The sequence below is a fragment of the Gymnodraco acuticeps genome, unplaced genomic scaffold (assembly GCF_902827175.1).
Source record: "Gymnodraco acuticeps unplaced genomic scaffold, fGymAcu1.1, whole genome shotgun sequence".
Classification (NCBI taxonomy): Eukaryota; Metazoa; Chordata; class Actinopteri; order Perciformes; family Bathydraconidae; genus Gymnodraco; species Gymnodraco acuticeps.
The window spans coordinates 87602-108076 of NW_022990617.1; the positions used below are offsets into that span (position 1 = coordinate 87602).

Consider the following 20475-nt stretch of genomic DNA (forward strand, 5'->3'; position numbering starts at 1 on the left):
CACAACAGCTGCACCCACAACTGCACCTACAACAGCTGCACCCACAACTGCAGCTCCTACCACTATGGCTCCTACAACAGCTGCACCTACAACAGCTGCACCTAGAATAGCTGCATCCACAACTGCAGCATCTACCCCCCTTGCAACCACTGATGCACCCACATCAGCAGCCCCTTCGAGCGTTGCAAAAAACCCTGCTACTCTGACGAGTGCAGCACCTACAACTGGCACTTCCATGACATCAGCAACAACAAGAGCTGCACTTTCAACTGCAGCATCTACGACAGCAGACCCTAACACTGTCACACAAACTACACCTGTTAAAACAAACACTGTGGGATCAGAACCTACTTATATTCTCTCAGCAGAACTGATAGGACCGACTTATTCACCTGCCCTCAGTAACTCCAACAGCGATGAATACAAAGCACTTAAAGGAACAATACAAAATGCGGTAAGAGCATTTTCAAAATATGCATTTGCCATTGATATAGCGGTATGACAAAAATAATTTTACAGAATGTTTTTGCAACTGTCATATCTGTTTAGAAAGAATGTTCTTAAACAATAATCAAGGTCTTTGAATGTTGCTTTCTTTTGCAGTGTAACGAGAAATACAGCCTCAAATTCCCAACTACGTTTTCTGACTGCCGTTTGAAAAGCCTCAGGTAAGAAGATTTTCCTCGAGTGCTTCTCTGATTGAATTCTAAATGCAAGATTTCAGTCTTAAAATGTGTATCTCTAACCCTAATCGTGTCATAAGAACACATTAAACAAGTCAACAGAATAATCTCAAGTCATAATATAATACTTGTCCCCTTCCCTTCTTTTTTACAGTGCCTTAAATACATCTCAAGGGTCTGAAGCAACCGTGGGGATTGTGTTCCATGAGACTACTGCCATCGCAGATCTCCCACAGAATGATGTTGTTGCTCAAACCTTAGTAGAAGCTCTGAGTAATTCCACCAATAGTCCTAACCTGAGCATTAATCCTGCTTCAGTCAAAGTGTTGGGTAAGTAAACATAACAAATTATTTTACCATCATCATTTTGTAATACATTTGGAATATAATCTGCTGCTCAAGCTCAGTTCATAAATAAGTCAGCAACTGAACTCATACTGAAAACCTCAACAACATTCAGTGTTGTACAGTCCAATCCATGCAGGACGAGCTCTTCTCCAAACTATTTTATATTCAGTAAGAAAGCTTTTTAATTGAATAATCTCTTATTTACTGATAAATCGTTACTCATCATTCACTAGATAAGATAATAGAATGTTTGCAAAGGCTACTTTTTGAAAGCCTTTTATTATGGTTCCTATTGGTCTGTGAAACTGCAACCAAAGTATATTTTACATCATACAAGGATAAATATATCTTTTGAGTGTTTGCACTAAAATGTATTCACATATTGTTAATATTTTTGTTTTACAGACAGTCCAGTGACAGATCCAATTACAGCTCCCACGCCTAGACCTGAAGCACCCAACACTGCTGCACCCATAACTGAAGCACTCGTTATAAAAAGGGTGATATTCAGGTCCCTTCTCACCGACTTTACAAGTGACTTGCTGAATCCATCATCTACAGCTTATATAAATCGGGCAGCGAAGATTAAAGAACAGGTACGTCTCACTCTAAGAATGATCTCTGAATATTGAATAAGGACAGCTCAAGTACACACTGTCACACTCAAAGAATACAATAAATAAAAACTCACAAAACTACGGAGCCCTGGAGGGTTCATAGAGAGAAAAATAAATAAAACGTGGCCACGTTTAACTTTCTCGTGCGCACGAGTTACTTTCTCGTGCGCACGAGTGACTAAAGCGTGCGCACGAGTTATTAAAGCGTGGCCTCGTTTTATTTAAATTGAGGGATTCCTGTCTGTGACTCACAGTATCTGCTGCCCACAGCTGTTTTATAGAAGGAAAACCTCCTTCACTTTATGAAATCTCTGCGGCACCAGTGGCCTGTACTACGAAGCAGGATTTGCTATTTACACTATTCATTCATGAAGTATGACGCTGCGCTGTGAGCACGCGTCTCCATGTTTGTGATTGGTCAAATGTTGCTAACCCCGTCCCTTTCACGTGAGCGCGCTCTCAGCCGGACAGAGAAACCCTGGTTGATTTACTGAGTTGATAACCAGCTTCGTAGGACCGCTTATCGACATCGCGTTTGTTAGGGTTAGTTAAGCCAGGTAAATCGAACATGTCCAGGTCCAGGGTCTGTTGAACTGGCTTCGTCGTACAGGGCACTGGAGGCAGTAACGTGTAACTCAGCAGAATCTGAGAAGAGCAGCACCAGCTGCAAAGAGCTGTGCCTTTTACTGTTTACTTCACTGCGTTTCCCTTCATTAGAACCGCTGAATAGAGATCGAGGCTGCTACGTTTAACCACACACACCTATTCACACATCGAACTACCAGAGTATTCTCCCTCGTTTTATGAAGGAGATGTCCTGTCACCGGGGCGCATGATGTGTGTGTGTGTGCTCAGCTCCGCTCTGTGTGCGTGTTCGTGTGTATCCGACACCACCGGCATTTGTTTTCAAATGACCACGAACAGTACTTTAAACAAATCTGGTTCCCCATAGTTAAGTGTATTCCCAAGTGAAAGAAATGTGTTTAATCTTAATCTCGTTGTGCTATAGTCCTGCCGGAGTGCACCGGAACGAACAATACTATCATAAACAAATGCCCCCCCCCCCACACACACACACACACAAAACGAGGCCATGCTTTATTAACTCGTGCGCACGCTTTAGTAACTCGTGCGCACGCTTTAGTAACTCGTGCGCACGAGTTACTAAAGCGTGCGCACGAGAAAGTAAAACGTGGTCACGTTTTATTTATTTTTCTCTCTATGAACCCTCCAGGGCTCCGTACAAAACAGTCAATATATAATATATTTTCATACTTACATTTCTAGAATGAATTGTTGACAGAGATGTATATGATGACAAATAAATGTTCTCATATGTTCACAGTTCATTGTCGAGAGTAAAGTGAAAAGTTGTATACCTTTGTATTTTCCTGTCTGCAGCTTACACCTGTCTTTCAAAGGGAATTCCCTTCATTCAAGTTCTTGGAAGTGAATTCATTCAGGTAATTTGTTTTATGACATATCGAGTGACAGTTTATGAATAGTGGCCTAAATCTGATATTTCAAACATTAACAAATGTTTTCTTCTGCAGTAATGGATCGATCGTCAACAACATGGACCTCAGCTTTTCAAGCACATCTGTTCCTAATAACAATCAGATAGCGCAGGTCTTAATGAGCGCAGCTGCAAGCGTCATCGGCTTCGACATTGAAGGCAGCTTGCTCGACCTGAATGGCATTCGTAAGTTAAACTGAGCTACTTAATCAGCAGTGCAGTCAAAAGATGCACACTTGTTTAACTAAAGTTTGTTTCGTTCTTTTCCTTTCAGATTCAAGTGGAGTGAGCCATTACATCAGTCCGATCACTGCATCCTTCCTTGTACTGTTGTCATGGCGACTGTCCAGCCAATGGTCGTAGTGCCACTCATTTGAGAAAGGACTCCGGTGTCTTTCGTGATTTACAGATTTGGGTAACACGTGCAATGAAATTAATGTTAATCCTCCATTCAAATAGCACAATAATAATAGGCATAACAATATAACATTGGGATGTAAGGCAACAATTGCACTAATACTAATTCATCTTGCTCCAGTAAGCACTTTCCTTTGGCATTATTTTTCGTAGTGAAGGTTATTTAAATGCTATATGTTTTAGTTTTGGAAGTAACAAATGCAGCTCCTTGTGGGCTACACTTTCCAACTCAGAACAAATGCATACTGTGTTATAATCATAATCTTTGGATGTCATAGCAATGCACTGTTAATGTTCTTATTTATACACACTATTTATTTATATAATCATGCACACTGTATTCTGTTAGATTTCCTGTTTGCAAAATTATTTCTGTCAGAAACTAACAATGACCAGAATACAAACTATTTTAAGAAATTCATTTGTCTCTCTTTTTCTTTTTGTAATTGTTGGTGTGTAAATCAATCAGGCAGGTTTAATGTAAGGCAAGGCAAGTTTATTTATATAGCACTTTTCAACACAAGGCAATTCAAATGGCTTTACAAAAATGAAAGACATTAAGAAAATGGCATTTAAAAACAGTCATTACAAAGCAAAGATAATAAAATAAACATTAAAAGAAAAAATACATGAATAAAAGTTACAGTGCAGTTTAAGATATTTTCATTTCAAACCTTTATTTATCCAGAATTGTCCCTTGAGATCATAGATCTCTTTTTCAAGGGAGACCTGCAGCAATTATGTTCCACATGAAACAACATAAAACAATAGAGGATATCATACAAGCTACATTTACATACTTATCAACATTTACAAATACCCATAGTTTCAAAGAGCATTTCTCTTAGACTTGCTTTAAAAACATTCAGAGGAATAAAATTGCTCAGTTTCAATTTGAGCTGTAGACTGTTCCAAGCAAGTGGCGCTGCACATATAAAAGCTGTCTTACCTAAGACAGTCCTTGCTCTTGGCACATCTAACAATACTACATCGATATGAATAGTTCAATTGAAAGTAGCGGCAAAAAGAAAAGTCTTCAGCCTGGATTTAAAAGTAGTAAGAGTTTCAGCGGACCTGCAGATTTCTGGGAGTTTGTTCCAGATATTTGGAGCATAATAACTGAACGCTGCTTCTCCATGTTTAGTTCTGACTCTGGGGACAGAAAGCTGACCAAATCAAATCAAGTTTTATTTATATAGCACATTTATAAACGATTTTTGGTCGAGCCAAAGTGCTGTACATATAATTAGCCTACAGTAGAGACACTTTACAGCAAATACAACAACACAGATTGTTCAGAATATCAGTATGAGAAAAACGACACCCTCTGTCCTTAGACAGAGGGTGTCCTTAGACCAGTCCCTGAAGACCTGAGAGATCTGGATGGTTCATAATGTAGCAGGTCAGAAATGCATGTTGGGCCTAAACCAGGGGTACTCAAATACAAATCTTAAAGGTCCAAAATAAATGTTTCAATAAGACAAAGGTCCGTTTATTACGGTCATCCAAACTTTTAAACAATTGCAACAAGATTCTTAACACGAGGTTGCAAAAACAAAAATAATCTGTATGCAGCAGTTTTCATTGTTATTGTGTCTGTGCTTGATCCCTCAGAGTCGCAGTGTAAGAGCTGCACAGTTATGAATAAAGGCAGCTGCACCCTCTTTCATTCAGCATTCCCATTATTGCTTTATAAATGTCTTCCCCCTTTTGTGTCCACTGAGGTTCGTCAGGCCCAACACATCTTCAACAAACTCCCCCTTTGCCTCATAATAAAAACTCACAAACACCAGCAACTGAGCATTGTCAGTGGTGTCAGTGGACTCACCCAAAGCTAAGAAAATGCACTGTGCATTTTTTATTCCATCAAAAAGCTGATTAATCAAATCACCAGCCAGTATTTATGTTCTTCTGGTTGCTGTGGAATCTGAGAGGGGGATTTGCTTGATTTTACCTGTTATTTCCTCTTTTTGTTTGCCTTCAACATGGACTCCATCACTTCAGTCATGCATTATTTTATACTTCAGTTATTATCCAGTGGAAAGTCCTTACCTACTGGCCTAGTTCAATCAAAGTGGTTACTTTTTTTTGTCTGGGCAGTGTAGTTTTACACACCGTCTTATTTGACTTTCTCAGGACTTCAAACTGTTTTTTGGGGGCAGACCCCCTCAAAGAAAACAATATATTTACACACGTAAGGTCATCATCTTAATAGTTTTGTATGCTCATCCGTGAGCAGAGCATCAAGTTGACATGTCTATTACAGCTGAATGCGGCTATTACCATTTTGTTCAGCAAAACGCCTCACAAACGTATTAAGATCAACAGCTTTAGTGCGTTTTGATTCAATGCTGAGTACAGCCAAACTGACAGTCTCTTCTCTGTCAGTGTCGACCGCAAATACTTCATTCCTTCAGTGCTTGGGTCCGAATGCTTCTCGTTTTGCGACGTCTCCACTCCCCAAATGAAATCGCCGCCAATCATATGTCCACGCTCGCACCAGGACTGGGGGAGGGGTTACATGACGTGCATCTTATGCTGCATTCACTTGCACTCGGACATTAGAGACTTTCTCTCATAAATGTCCGATGAGCCACAACTTTTCTTTCAAAACAAAGCTGCCAACTGGGGTGGCAGCTGGGGTGGCAATGCCTATTTTGAGGGTGTCAGTTGCCACCCCGGTAGGTGAAACTAGGCTACTAGCTACAGTACAGATGGAACTAGATGAGCTGTTAACTCTCGCTCTGAATTTTGTTTTTTTTAAACTCTCGCTCTGACTCAGACAGGTTGAAAGAGACGAGACACACATTTTTCGCACCTGCATTCACAGATTGTTTGGGGGGGAAAAACGCTGACGGGATGCTGAATGTGATTGGACCAATGCGTTGACAGACACACACAGACAGTGGAACAGGACATGCAGAGTGCTGTTTGCAGTCTATGGACATAGCGGATCATTTTGACTCGTTGCGTTGTGGCGATGTCTCGCAGATAACACAGATAATACATATGAAAAGTATAATTTGCTCAGAGTCCAGAGACAGTTGTGGTTCGGTCTGGATCCGGACCGGAGTCCGGACTTTGAGGATGCCTGGCCTAAACCATTCAATGCTTTATAAACCAGCAGCAGTATTTTTGAAATAAATTATTTGACACACAGATAGCCAGTGTAAAGACTTCAGAACAGGAGTGATGTGATCCACTTTCTTAGTGTTAGTGAGGACTCGAGCAGCAGTGTTCTGAATTAGCTGCAGCTTTCTAATATATTTTTTTGTGAGATCTGTGAAGACACCATTACAGCAGTCTAGTCTACTGAAGATAAAAGCATGGAAAAGTTTTTCCAAATCCTGCTGTGACATTAGTCTTTTAATCCTAGATATGTTCTTTAGGTGATATTAGGCTGATTTAGTAACTGTTTTAATGTGACTGTTTGATGTGGGCTGGCATGATCCTTCCTGCAGCCATAAAAAAGACAACAAAGAAAATCTTAGAAAATAATAGTAATGATGATAATCACAATACTGTTAGTATAACTATTTATATAGTACTTATACAATTACAAAGTGCTTCTCACAATAAAAATAAAGAACATTACAATAACAACAATAAGAAATTAAAAACTAAACATTAGAGAAGTTAAGAGAGAAGGAAATGGTGAAATGTTGTAAACAGTCCAACTTATAAATATGCTTTAGTATATCTAATAGATTGAGGGATAAATTGCTGACATTCTGAGAGGCTGATTACAACAGTTAGGCTCAATGTCTCTTGATGAAGAAATATAAAGAAGCAGTTCCAATAGATTTCTGCCTTTTTGTGTTGGCGCATTTGATTCATTGATTGCTGATAGCATGTAGGATTTCTACAAATATAACATTTGAATGTAACAAATCCCAGTTTATTAAAATCACTAGCAATAAAGGATTTATTAAAACAGAGATAAAGCTCAAGCTGTATGTTGTTAAATTAACGTACACTGAACTGTATAACAACTTACCACTATTTACCTCTGTCAGGGATCTGATAGAAGGGTTGACTATTAGGACAGCAAAGAGGTGGAGGAGGTCCATGTCACGTACAACCATTGGCAGATATAATACCTGAAAGAAAGATTAAGGAAATAAGACAAGACAGGAGGAAATATATCCCATTAGCTAAAAGACAACATCATATCAAGCTTCAACTTTTTTACTCTTTTCAATTTACTGTTGCAAATTAAAATAAATAGGCTAAATTCACACTCAAAAACACAATTAACTGGTTGCCAAAGTGCTGTACCTCGTAGAACACGTTCCACACACAGCAGCCAAGATTTGATTCCGGCAGGGCCCTTTGCTGCAAATCCTCTCCTCTTTCGCCACTGTTTCTTGTCGATCTCTACTGCCTCAGTCCGATAAAACAGAAATGCCCCAAAATAATCATCTTTAAAAGTTAAAAAAAACGTTTACTCAACATATATGTCTGACCCAACTAATGTATGTTTTGCATCTCCTCAACAATGTTGTGTAGGTTGAAGCAGGTAGTAAAAACTGTCCCTGCATTTCAGGTAGAATAAACAGACGTTTCTTAGAAAAAGATCACTGAAATGTTCTGACATATCCATTTCATCTTCTTCTGTGCCTGCCTCGTGCCCTTGTTGGCTTAAGTCATCTGATTCAGCTGGAACAGATGCTGACTGAGAAGAAGCAGCCGCTTCTCAGTATAACCCCTCACCCCTAACTCCAAAGTGTCTAGGCTCATTTGAGATGAGCGAGACCTGCTTGCTCTGGGGCAGGGATGGGCAACTTTGATGGTGGTGGGGGCCACATCATTGATGTACTGGCCACCAGGGGGCCGCAGATTCACTTGGAACACACACACACAAAAAGTCCATGTGTTGTATGTAATTATTAACAAATATACTAAGTCTGACATCTTCATTGACATTTTACAATCAAAGGGAACATCCCCAAAAAATGGGAACATCCTCTAATAAGCTCACTAAACACATTTTTTATTTCGTTTTTACAAGTGGCATGTTTGTATTGAACAGGTTATTAAACAGTGGAATACAACTATTTTAAGCTATTGGAAAGCACGGAAAATGTGTGTGTATTGAGATTAACCATTAGATGACATACACATGAAGTCATGAACACTAACCCAGACATTAGTTGTCTAACTTGAACCTAAAACACTTGTAGCCTGTCTCTGCATTCCCCTTATTCCACAATAAGGGGAATGTCAACACAGACACCTGTCAGCCTGCTGTTCCTCAGCACCACTCCCCCTCCCTCCCGCTGAAATTATGAATGAAAAGCGTAGTAATCATAGATAACACGGCAGGGTCCGTGACAGTTTGTTTTCATCTGATTTCAAATAAACAAAGTCTTGGTTTTAAGAATATTAAAATTGTTTCGCCAAATTCAGATGATAAAAACAACTTCTAAGCTTGTAAAGGCATAATTACAAGAGGCAACTTAACGTCACAGCAGGCATACCAACAGTCGGTGTTTCTTGTGAGGGTTTCCCCGGGAAACAAACACAATACACACAAATGCGTCACAGATTATTTTGCGGTATTTGAAATCATCTACGCAGCTCGCGACGTAACTAGGAGTCTAGTGGACGGTATCAGTACTAAAAGTACTTTTTATTAATTACGTTGTTTATAAATTAATCTGAGGGCCGCAAAAAGAGGAGGTGGGGGCCGCATGCGGCCCGCGTGCCGCCATTTGCCCATCCCTGCTCTGGGGGCATGGATGTATAATAAGAACTAGATACAGCGTGGGAGGCGGGGCCTAGTTCATTCCTATGAGAGTTGCTCATTGGCGCATGAGGACAACATGGCCCAACTTTTGAGAGAGCAAAACGTCACGAAAGTATTCAAATAATCACATAATCCGTTCTTATTGTGCATGGGGGTAAAGCTCATGTAGTACTGAACACGTCACATGAACGTGCCGGGCGGCGCGGTCCCGTGGGTTAGATGCACGTTCATAATGCAGAGGAAATGAACTCTCAGATAAACGTTATTAGCACATTTTACAACTTGAGGACCGAATGTTTTTAATAAGGGCTATACAAATGTTCATACTGGGTAGTTTAAAAAAAATTATCCAACGATGTACAGACGTCTCTTTCCCAATGTTAGTCAATGGGAAAAAGTATTTCCGGGCCCAGCGACTGATACGGAAGTGTAGTACCGCCGTTTGGCCACAACGAATATTTTCCTCAGAGTCCGGCACACTTCCTGAGGGCTTGCTCTGGAGGCTCGAGTACATGAGTGAGACGTTGAAATCTCGTGGGACAAAGACGCCGGCAGCCTTGAGAGCGAGGCGGAGCAATTTCTCTCCACGAGCTGCAGAAGCTAAATGCTTGATGGGAAACGACTCGCTGGTATATCGAGCTGAGCGCTCATTGGTGGTTTTGACCCCGTGCTCATGATGATTGGCTCGGCAAAAGTTTGTTGTTGTTTTGTGTCAGTTTTACGTCGCCACTTCCATTCACATTTTTCATCATTTCTCCACAATGTTTATCATCATGAAATGAATATCTCTTTATTTTATACTATACTTGCACTGCTTACCGTGTTCCTACTTTACATAACCTAGCATATTCATACACACTGTTAATACTGTTCATACTGCTCATAGGCTACTGTGCGTATCTAGTGTATTCATGTGACGAAGGTAACTTCTACTTCCTTTGGTAGAGTTAGCTATGTTACGTCCCGGCTCGTGTAAAGTGGAAGGTAACATATAACCAGTTGAAATTGGTAAATAGGAAGTTGTTTTAATGAATGCGCACAATAAACTTGGCAACAAACCGCCGCAATCAAAGCAAAAAGGCCACAAAGGCACCGGTTGAAATAAGTAAACAGAGGAACTAAGGGAGAGTCTTTAAATAAGAGTTTGCAAGTTTTAGACAAACAAAATATCCAACAAACAAAATAACCTAAAGAAAACCTCACTTCTAAAGTGAAATAAAAAGAATATAAGGCTAACAAAAATAGGCAGTCACCAAAATACAGCCTGGGTACAAGTTAACCAGAGTTAACGTTTGTATTACAAGATAAACAGAGCTATAAGAACAAGCACAAATATACACACAACCTAGTTAACCACTGTTAAAATGCAACACAATCTACCTGCATTGCAATAACTCTAAACGTGTAATAACGTGCTTTAACCAGTAGGTGGTTTGGCTTTTAAAAAACTGTCAAGTTTACAGTGTTAACACAATAAAATATACTGCTGTTTCCGGTTTAGTTTACGATGGATATATTTTGTTATTGTTTTGATATTTGTAACACAAAAGCGAAAAACCCACAGCAACACAGAAAAGATGGTCTTAACCAGCGGTCTAGTTAATAAAAAACAATAATATCAAAACAAATTATTACGACTAACTTTATTGTGAAATTAAAACAGAACGGTAAAAGAATAGTTTCCGCTCTATTCTGAGGCCCGATCTCTGTAGATAAATAAAGAACTACGACAGATGTGTAATATTTAATGCAGCCAAACCATTTATTATGCATTAATGTGATGACTTTTAAAGAGTAAAGCAAGCACTGCTGAATAAAGTATGATTTTATCTTTTACGAAACGTTTTTTTTCATATGGAATGCAGTTGGAGGTCAACCAATCACAGAGCTTGAGGACTAATCACGGGGTTTGTCGAGCAAAGCGGAATGCTGAGGATTCTGGGTAGTGTCAAATACCGCTGCCGATGGGAATACATTGCAATCAGTTGAAATCTCTTCACGTCCGTTTATGAAGCTGAAGGAGACTCTGCGCGTCACAACTGCACGCCAAAGGACCCTGACCAAGCGTCGCTATTGTACGATCAGGGAATGAGACTGTGTTGCTCTCACAGGCTCCGCCCTCTACTGGACTCTATGGGTACTACCCCTTGATCATATAATGCAAGCATTCATCCACTGAGATTTCTATAAACGTAGCCGGCTCCGGGAAGGGCCTACCTGAATGCGCGTGCATCTCACCGTATAAAAAGGAGGCCTCGCCTCCTGACTGTCATCATTTTTTCTTCAGCGAGCAGCGTGTTGGGTGTCTCCCTGATTTCCCCACCAGACGGACACCCCCGCCTCAGGACGGGAGCGATTATTCGTACCGCTGCATTGGCCAAATGAACAATCTGATCCATGGGGGCTTGTCCCCTAACACAATGTTATGGGGAATGGAAACTCAGTTGTGTGTTAACAAAGTGGATGGACATGACGCTGAAACAGGGTTATTCACTCCAGTTTTGCAGCATCCCGCCTCCATTCAAAGGCAAATGCACGGCCCCTTCATAACGTTTTATCTCTTGGACATGTCTGGCTCTTGCTCATCGTCTGTGCTTGCTGGGGCAACACAGGACTGGTGAGGAGTGGGGGCGGGGGGGGGGGGGGGGGGGGAGCTGTGGGTCAGTGGGCATCTGGAACGTAGTGGGCACTGGGCCCATACGGGGCAGGAGGGGAGAGCCCTCCACACTATAGTCCACACACACTCTGCACGGGGTCAGTGTCTGAGTGTGAGGGACATGGGGCACTGGTGCTCTCCCCGTGCTCCTTAGGGACTCGAGAGATGTGGTGCACATTGAGCCCATATGGGGCTGGGGACTCTCTCCGTCGGCCTATGGGCGGGGGGGAGGAGCCCTGAGCACTGTTTTCTGTCAGCTGCGGCCCAGACTTCTCCACGGTCACAACCGAGGTAAAGGAGGGTGCGGTGCAGCGGCTGCTAACCAGAAAGCCGGTCAGGGGCAGTGGGGTGGAACGGTGTTGTTGGACGACAGCGCGTGTATCCATCGGGGCTCCTGTGAGAGATATAACGAGGGGTTACGTATGGTAACCCTTGTTATATATGCACAGGCGGAGCCCTCTACTCGGGGCCCTGTCGGTCCTATGCCTCTCGCTAGGGATGGGTATCGAGAACCGGTACTAAGTCAGTACCAGTACCTGATTGGACGGTATTGGTATACCGTTAAGCCGCTGGACAAACGGTGCTGCTATCGGTATATGAAAAAAGGGCAAAAAAGTTATGTGCACCCCTAGTTATGTCTTACCTTAGCTGTTTTGTGATCAAAAGTTGTGTTTAAGGGCATACAATCAGTTAATCCAATGTCTCTGTGTAACTTTAAAATGATTACTGATAATCCATCATTACAATTATAAATAATAAACGCAATATAATGGTTAGCCGACCGGAGCTTCCGGTTTAGGAGGTGCGCACGCAGCGTCTCGTTTTAACTGACTAATGTTCATGTTTACATGGATTTATGAACTGCCCCTAATTACCGCCCCCCTTCCAGAGACACACTGTCAAACACACTCATACCTGCTTGGTATGACATTGAAAAATGTACATTAAATAATAAATACAAATAAATTACAATAAAATGACTGTTGTATAATCTTCACATCTTTTAATCATGTCTATAATTTTGAGCACCAAATTATTGAAAAGTATCGATAAGAGTATCGAAAAATACCGGTATCGATAAAAATCCTAACCTATCCCTACCACTCGCTGAAGAGAGGTGTAGGATGACAGTCAGGAGGCGAGGCCTCCTTTTATAAGGTGAGATGCATGCGCATTCAGGTAGGCCCGCCCCGGGGCCGGCTACGTTTATAGAAGTCTCAGTGGATGAATGCTTGCATGATATGAGTCCAGTAGAGGGCTCCGCCTGTGCTTATATAACAAGGGTTACCATACGTAACCCCTCGTTACTGGATATTAACCGGTAATCTCCAGCACCCACTATACTAATAATAATAATAATTATCATAATAATAATAATAATACAATATATTATTATTATTGTTATTATTTGCATAATTGTATTAGTATCATTTATTTAATTATTTGGAACCTTTTACTAATTGCAGACATGTATAATTAATCTTCCACTATATTTTAATTTTAACATTATTCAGTTAAAAAAATGAATGGTTCGATATTTTATAGACAAAATATAACATATACTTACTACAAAGATGTTTCTTCTTCAGCCATATTGCTATTTTGATGCATACAAAACAACAATCTGTATGGGCTACAGTAAATAGTGTTGAATAAAATCATTGCTGCGGATGTTGCAAACAAACCATTGAAACTGATTCTACATAATTTCTATCATGCTGTTTTGATGTGATGTATTGTCATGCATTACATCAGCCACCAGGAGTCAGTCCCTACTTTTGGACTATTAAAGCAGTTTATAGCCACTCCCCACATTAATTCAGTGCAGTGTGTGTGTACCTGAGGCTTTGTGTTGGTGAATAGATGCTGTTGCACCCATTACAATGGTTACATTTTTTTAATAAAATATACTTTGAACACTAGATGGCGTAATGGGGCAAAAGCATATCATTGACCTCCCAGGTACAGGTGTGTGGTTTGGGACTGGGAAGAGCAAACTGTTTTGGGTGCGTGAAGCCGTGCACAAGCTGTTTTTCTTGATTGATTTTTGAAAAACAAAACTCTGGCAGCAGGAAGTATAAAAGAGGGAGACGATGCAAGCAGACATCTGATATTCAGTGTAGAGAGGTAATCACCAGTAATGTTGTTTAGTGATATTAAATGTATTGTACTTTATGAGTTGCATTCGGCAAATGAACAATGTCACTGCTCCTGTGGCTCTCATCTCCCAAAGCTGGTTCATTTTTAAACATCATAGCACCAGTGCAAGTAGCACGCTGTTGTGGGTGGGGGGTTGGGTTTGTTCAGGACATTATTATATATTGTTAAAAGAGATAGAGAACCGACACCACACCTGGAAATAGGTGTAAAATGGCAATGCTTTACCTACCAATAACTTTAAGTTCACAGGTTCACTAAAGAGGCCATACAGTATTATGCACATTTCTCAGGTTTATATTTGTATTCTGTGCCTCTACTTTCACATGTTTACTTTCTTTAATGTTCCAACTGGTGCTTTTTTTTTTTTAGAAGTCTGAGTTTTGTAAGACCATTAACATACACAAACACCTAAAAGTAACATACTACAGGAAGGGGAAAACCCCAAAAACCATAATGGCCTCTTTAACTGAGGGACAGAGAAGCGTTTCAAAATATAAATGTATTTTTATTAAATGTATTTGTGACCTGCTCCATCGAAATCAGTCGCATTGAGCCGAAGACACATTTTGGGTTGTATACACTGTTGGAAAGAGGAGATTCCTAGCTTTCTAATGATATCAGGATTGTTTTTGTACTTCAAATATTAAGCAAAATATGTCACATTATATAATGACTGTCACCGAGTCATCATTTTGAGAAAAAGGCCTTCAAAGTTTCCTCTTCTCTGGAATCCATCGATCTGATTGATTATTAGTGGAGCAAATGATCAAAATACTACGGAGGGAAGATATTTTCGTTTGGAGGGGAAGCTCCCGAGTGTGTGTGTATGCATGTGTTTGTGTGTGTTTGTGTAATTTTGCGTTTGTGTGTATTGTGTTTGTTTCCCGGGGAAAACACTCACGAGAAACACCGGCTGTTGCTATGCTTGCTGTGACGTTAAGTTACTCCGTTCTCCGCTTGTAATTATGCCGTTACAAGCTTCAAAGCTGTATTTATCATCTGAATTTGCCGAAACAAGTTTAATATTCGGAAAGCTAAGACTTTGTTTAATTGAAATCAGATGAAAACAAACTGTAACGGTCCCTGCCGTGTTATCTATGATTACTATACTCTTACATTCATAATGTCAGCCGGAGGGAGGGGGGGCGGCGCTGCGGAAGAGCAGATTGCGAGTGAGAGGTGCCTGTCTTCGTCCCTTTACAAGCTTCACAAATGTATTTATCGTGTGATTTTGGAAATAAAAGTTTCATATTCTGAAAGCCAAGACTTTGTTTGTTTAAAATCAAACAAAACACCCGAACCCCGAAAAAATAGTTTTTTACGTAAATCCACGTTTATTTTGAAATGAGCCGTTGCGACTTCCGACTGATTTCGATAGAGCGGGTCACATTTACAGGTCAATAAAAGGTTGCCGAATGATGAGCTTAATAAAACACATAAACTGGAAGTATTCAGCTAAAATTATCTTTATGACAAAAATACATTTTAAATATATAGGCCTACTTAAAATCTAATACTAAGTTTATGTATGAGAAAACAAAACAGAATCTAGTGGGCTGAGGCAATAACATGGGGAGGCAGGCTACATTGAGTGCACCTTGGGACTCACAAGTGCAGTCCTGGCAAACATAGCAAACCGGTTACTCCCTCGTGGCCCGACCACAGCAAACAGTGAGGGTGACTAGCCCCCCAAAGTCAGTCACCAAAGTAAAGTCAATAAATACCAACTGAAACAAAGTTATCCAAAGCATCTTAGTTGTTTCCTAATACATTACATAAGCTTGTGACAACAGCAGCAAGTGATCCTACAAAACAGTATAGTGAAGGCTAAAATGGTTCACGATGAATGAAGGGTGCCAATTACATAAAGTTCATAATTCATTTGTCCATAGCAAGGATAGCCACCAAAACAATGTTTAAACAACGAAAAAAAGCAAAGCATCTCAATACACATTTATTGCAAAACTTTACTTATTGACAACACATTGTATGCCACCATCCATTCTCAAACCCAACCAATTATCATATAAATACATTTCCCTATGTACTTCGATAAATACAAATTCCTGTAATGAAATACCATTATTTTTATTTTTTGCATTTCTTCCCAAAGGATTAAGACGCCACCTTGAATCTATTTGTATTTGTTTGTCATAATAACCTACTATCATGCAGATGCATTTCCATCAAGATTCACAGTTGGAATGCACCAAAAACCTGTTTTGCAAGACAAAAGAGGGAGTATCTCTTGAAACTGAGCCAGTTCGGCTGTGGCTTGGGAGTAAACAATTTTGTTTCCCAATCAAGAGTCGGTTAATCAATCCCCAACATGTCAAAGTGTCCTTGGGCAAGATACTTAACCCCAAATTGCTTCCCATAGTATTACTGTGTGTGAGTGTGTAGGATGTTAAATCACTCCTGATGGCAACCTGTATGGCAGCCTCTGCCTTTGAATTAATTAATGTGAATGGGTGCCCAACATGCAACCACTTTGTCATTTTGTCCTAATTAAAATGTGGGTGATATGTTCAATGATTATTATGAATATTTTGTGTATGGCCAAAAGCCTTGTCAAGGTGATCTAATCAAAATAATCTGATTCTAATCAATTAATTCCTCTATCCAAGTGGACATTTTCCTTATAACTGCAGTAACCTTGTTGTGTTTATTTGAATTGGTGGTTTAGGGCATTTGATAATTATCTCGTCCTAAACCAGGCAAACAATATTCTGCCATTCAATTATTTGTTAAGTTGGTCAAATAGGTAAGGCCCTAGCAACCAGATTTTGTGGTGGTGACATAACTTTCATGGTCCAAAGCTTAATTAAAGATGGTTTCCTGTTTTAATAAAACAAATACAAAAGGCCTTCATGTTATTCATTCATTCATATTGATTGTGAATTAATTTATGAATAATACACAGTATGACTAAGATGTCTGTATAGACATATATGTTTAGGCTTAAATATAACAACATCATTCTGGATCATGCTGAATTTATGAATTGATACTTGAGAATATTTCAAGTTGTTTTTTTATCTTGCATTTCTTACTGCTCCTTCAACACATCACTATCAATCCATATGTGTTCGTCATAACCTACCATTACACTAGTACAACTTCCTTCAACCTTCCCATTGTTGGAATGCACCAGGAACTTTTTTAAAACAAAACACGCAAAAGACAATAAGTGCATTCGACCAACAAGATACAAACTTGAAGAAAACAGAATCATATAAGTGCATCAGGTTTCATAGAGCTAAAACATTTCAAGTGCTACTCAACTTGTTTTAACCCAGTCCTTTATTAGTATATACGTGCTTTGTTCGCAATTCTTTGTTAGTAATTCTATCGCTCGAAGTGGAGTCGAAAGAGATGAGTTTTCAGTCTCCCCCGGAAGATGTGCAAGCTATCTGCTGTCCTGATGTCAATGGGGAGCTCATTCCACCATTTTGGAGCCAGGATCAACCCTGTCTCCTAAAAATTACGTTCCCACAGAACTAAACTGCATTCTGAATTACGTTTAGCTTGAAACTTATTTACTCCCACGTTACGTTCGTTATGAACGTATCTCAAATACGTTTATTTTCTACATATCTTCTAGAAACATATTTTCTCCCACGTTACGTTTCTTATGAACGTATCTTAAATACGTTTATTTTATACATATCTTTGCCATTTATTGTCTTGCTTATAATAATGATAATAGTCATTTATAAATATCATTTTAGAGCACACCTTTGAAATCGACAATCGGGCTCGATATATGGTTAACTTAAAATCAGTAGGCGAGGCTGTAATTTCGCCAGCTGTTACTCTCATGAGCGAGGCAGAAAATAATAGTTTTAACATGACAAAAAGCTGCTGTGTCGTTTATTGCACCTCAAACATTAAAACAAATCCAGAGTTACGTGTTTCTGTACTTCCTCTAACGGTACGTCCACACAGCAGCTTTTCAAAAATCTTGGAGCTGGACGTGTCTGAAAGCTTGGGGATTTTTTGCGAGCAACCCGACCAACAACCAATCACATGAATCTCCCGCCCCCGACATACAAAGCAAAAAACCCCGGGGATTTTATGCGAGCAATATATATATATATAAACTCCCCAAACAGGCGAAAACCTACCAGTTTCACCCACTGTCTCTGCCACCTCCCTCCATGCCTGGTTCATCCGGTTTGTATCCCGTTAATAGTTCTGGTCGTAAAGAACCGGGTGATTTGCTACCGTAATAGAGAGGCGAAGTCCCTCCCCTTCCGGGAGCCTCCATGGGACCCCGGAAGCGGAAAATTATACATTGAAGTCAATGGAGAGAGAAAGGTTATCTTTTGATCCCGTTTGAATTGTGCCACGAATGACACATATGATGTTTGTCAATTTAAAAGAACATTTTGCAAGTCAAAAAAATAAAAATGTGTCGTAAAACTGTGAAGTTACACATTTGTTTGTGTGAAACCGCTCAGTGAACTACAGGTCTCTGGTCTCGCACAATACGCGTCACTATCACAAAGACGGCCGTCACGTTAGCAAATTTCATCTGTTTCTTTCAGAATGAGGCAAAAAGTATAAAACGAGGTGAACATCACTACAAGTCTGGGCATGTTGAGAGCTGTACATACACGAAAGGGGAGTTAGTCGGTTCTGTAAGAGCCAGCATGCGGGACCGGTGAGTAATATGAGTGCAATGTGTAACGTTAATGTCAGCTAGCTAACATTAGCTAACAAGGTACACTAACGTGTTTTGTTTTAGTAACTAGTTTTCTCCTTAAGAACTTCGTGGTCTCTGTGTATGCTGTGGATAACATTAGTGTTCACAAGAACAAGGTACACTCCCGTGTTTTGTTTTAGTTGCTCTTCAGATTGAAGCGGACAGTTTTATATCGACTATACTGTATGTGTGATCTCCTTTTTCTCGTTGTGTCATTTGACTTTATTTGCTGTGTGTAGATTCAAGGATTTTGGTTATCTAGGCACAGCTGTGTGTGACTCCCTCTGGTACACTGGTATGTGTTTTCCTAATGTAGAGAGCATTGATTAATTAATAAACTACAGACTGAGTCTAGATCCTGACCAAATCCTTTTTTATTGTTGATCAAATGTTTAAAAAAAATGTATTCATACACATTTAGAAAAATACAATGTACAATCACAACCAATACAACACAAATTACAAAAAATACAGAAAAAACAAACAATAACAACAATCAGACAAGAGGACAAAACTATGGAAAAATAAACCCTCCCACCCCCAGATCAGGACCATCCTTGTATTATTGCTCATTCAATCTATTATAGCATGCTAACAAATGGTACTTACTTTATTTTTACAGATCTGCATGGGAGACGATGGCGCGATGCAGAGATACATCGATACATCGCCAACTGTCAACTGGGGGGTTGTAAACGAGGCCGAAGGGGTGAAGGCTTTTGTGCAGGCCTATCGGGTGACAGTGTTCGAGTCTGGTCTCTTTGTGAGTGAGTCGGGTGTTTTGGGAGCATCACCCGATGGACTTGTGCAGCCATCTGCCCTGCTGGAGGTGAAGTGTCCACACAGCCAGAGGAACATGACCATCGCGGAGGCAGTCCAGTTACCATCCTTCTGTCTCCGTGAGGAGGGTGGGTCATATATTCTCAAGGAGAATCACCCATACTGGCACCAGGTCCAAGGGCAGCTGCACATCACAGACCGGAGTCTCTGCTACTTTGTTGTGTGGACCACGAAGGAGGCGATCATCATCCCATCCCCAAAGACCCTGCATGGCATGGAAATCTCCTCCTCCTGGAAAAATTCTACACCCAGCATATGCTCCCTGTGTTGGCCAGTAGAGAGGAGGACATTTAAATAAACATACTCTTAACACCCTCGGACTCTGCGTTGTGTTTCGTATGTGTGATGGTGTGTTATGCAGGGGGGAGGAAAACAGGACACAGCAGATTGGGATTGTGGTGGAGATGCTGAGCAGTTATTTAATTGTTGCATGTAATTATTATTATACTGCGTGCTTCTTAGTTATTCCATCTTTTGCTGTAACATGGATCTGTATGTAACTCTATATTTCCTTGTTATCTACCACACTAACTTCTACATCATACACCATCATTATACATGATGGTGTATATAGGATATATATATTTGTATACATATCTGTAAATTGTATAATTGTATTTAAACGTCTTTTTGATCTCTCTGTCTATAAACACAAACTGAGTAAGATTGACAATAAAGTTGACTTTGAAAAATATATATATTCTTTATGAAAATAGTTGACTGTTGTCAAATGAATCCAAATGAAACGTTGGACTGAACTACAACTACGCCTTAAAATCTC

General features: G+C 40.1%; 1 long non-coding RNA gene across 1 annotated transcript; it reads left to right on the forward strand.

The window, feature by feature from the left end:
• The first annotated feature begins 1502 nt into the window (after window positions 1-1502).
• On the forward strand, window positions 1503-3950 carry LOC117554607. Its single transcript, XR_004570286.1, has 4 exons — window positions 1503-1627; window positions 3050-3111; window positions 3202-3350; window positions 3439-3950. It is a non-coding gene; the product is annotated as an uncharacterized LOC117554607 (long non-coding RNA).
• The last annotated feature ends 16525 nt before the right edge of the window (window positions 3951-20475 follow it).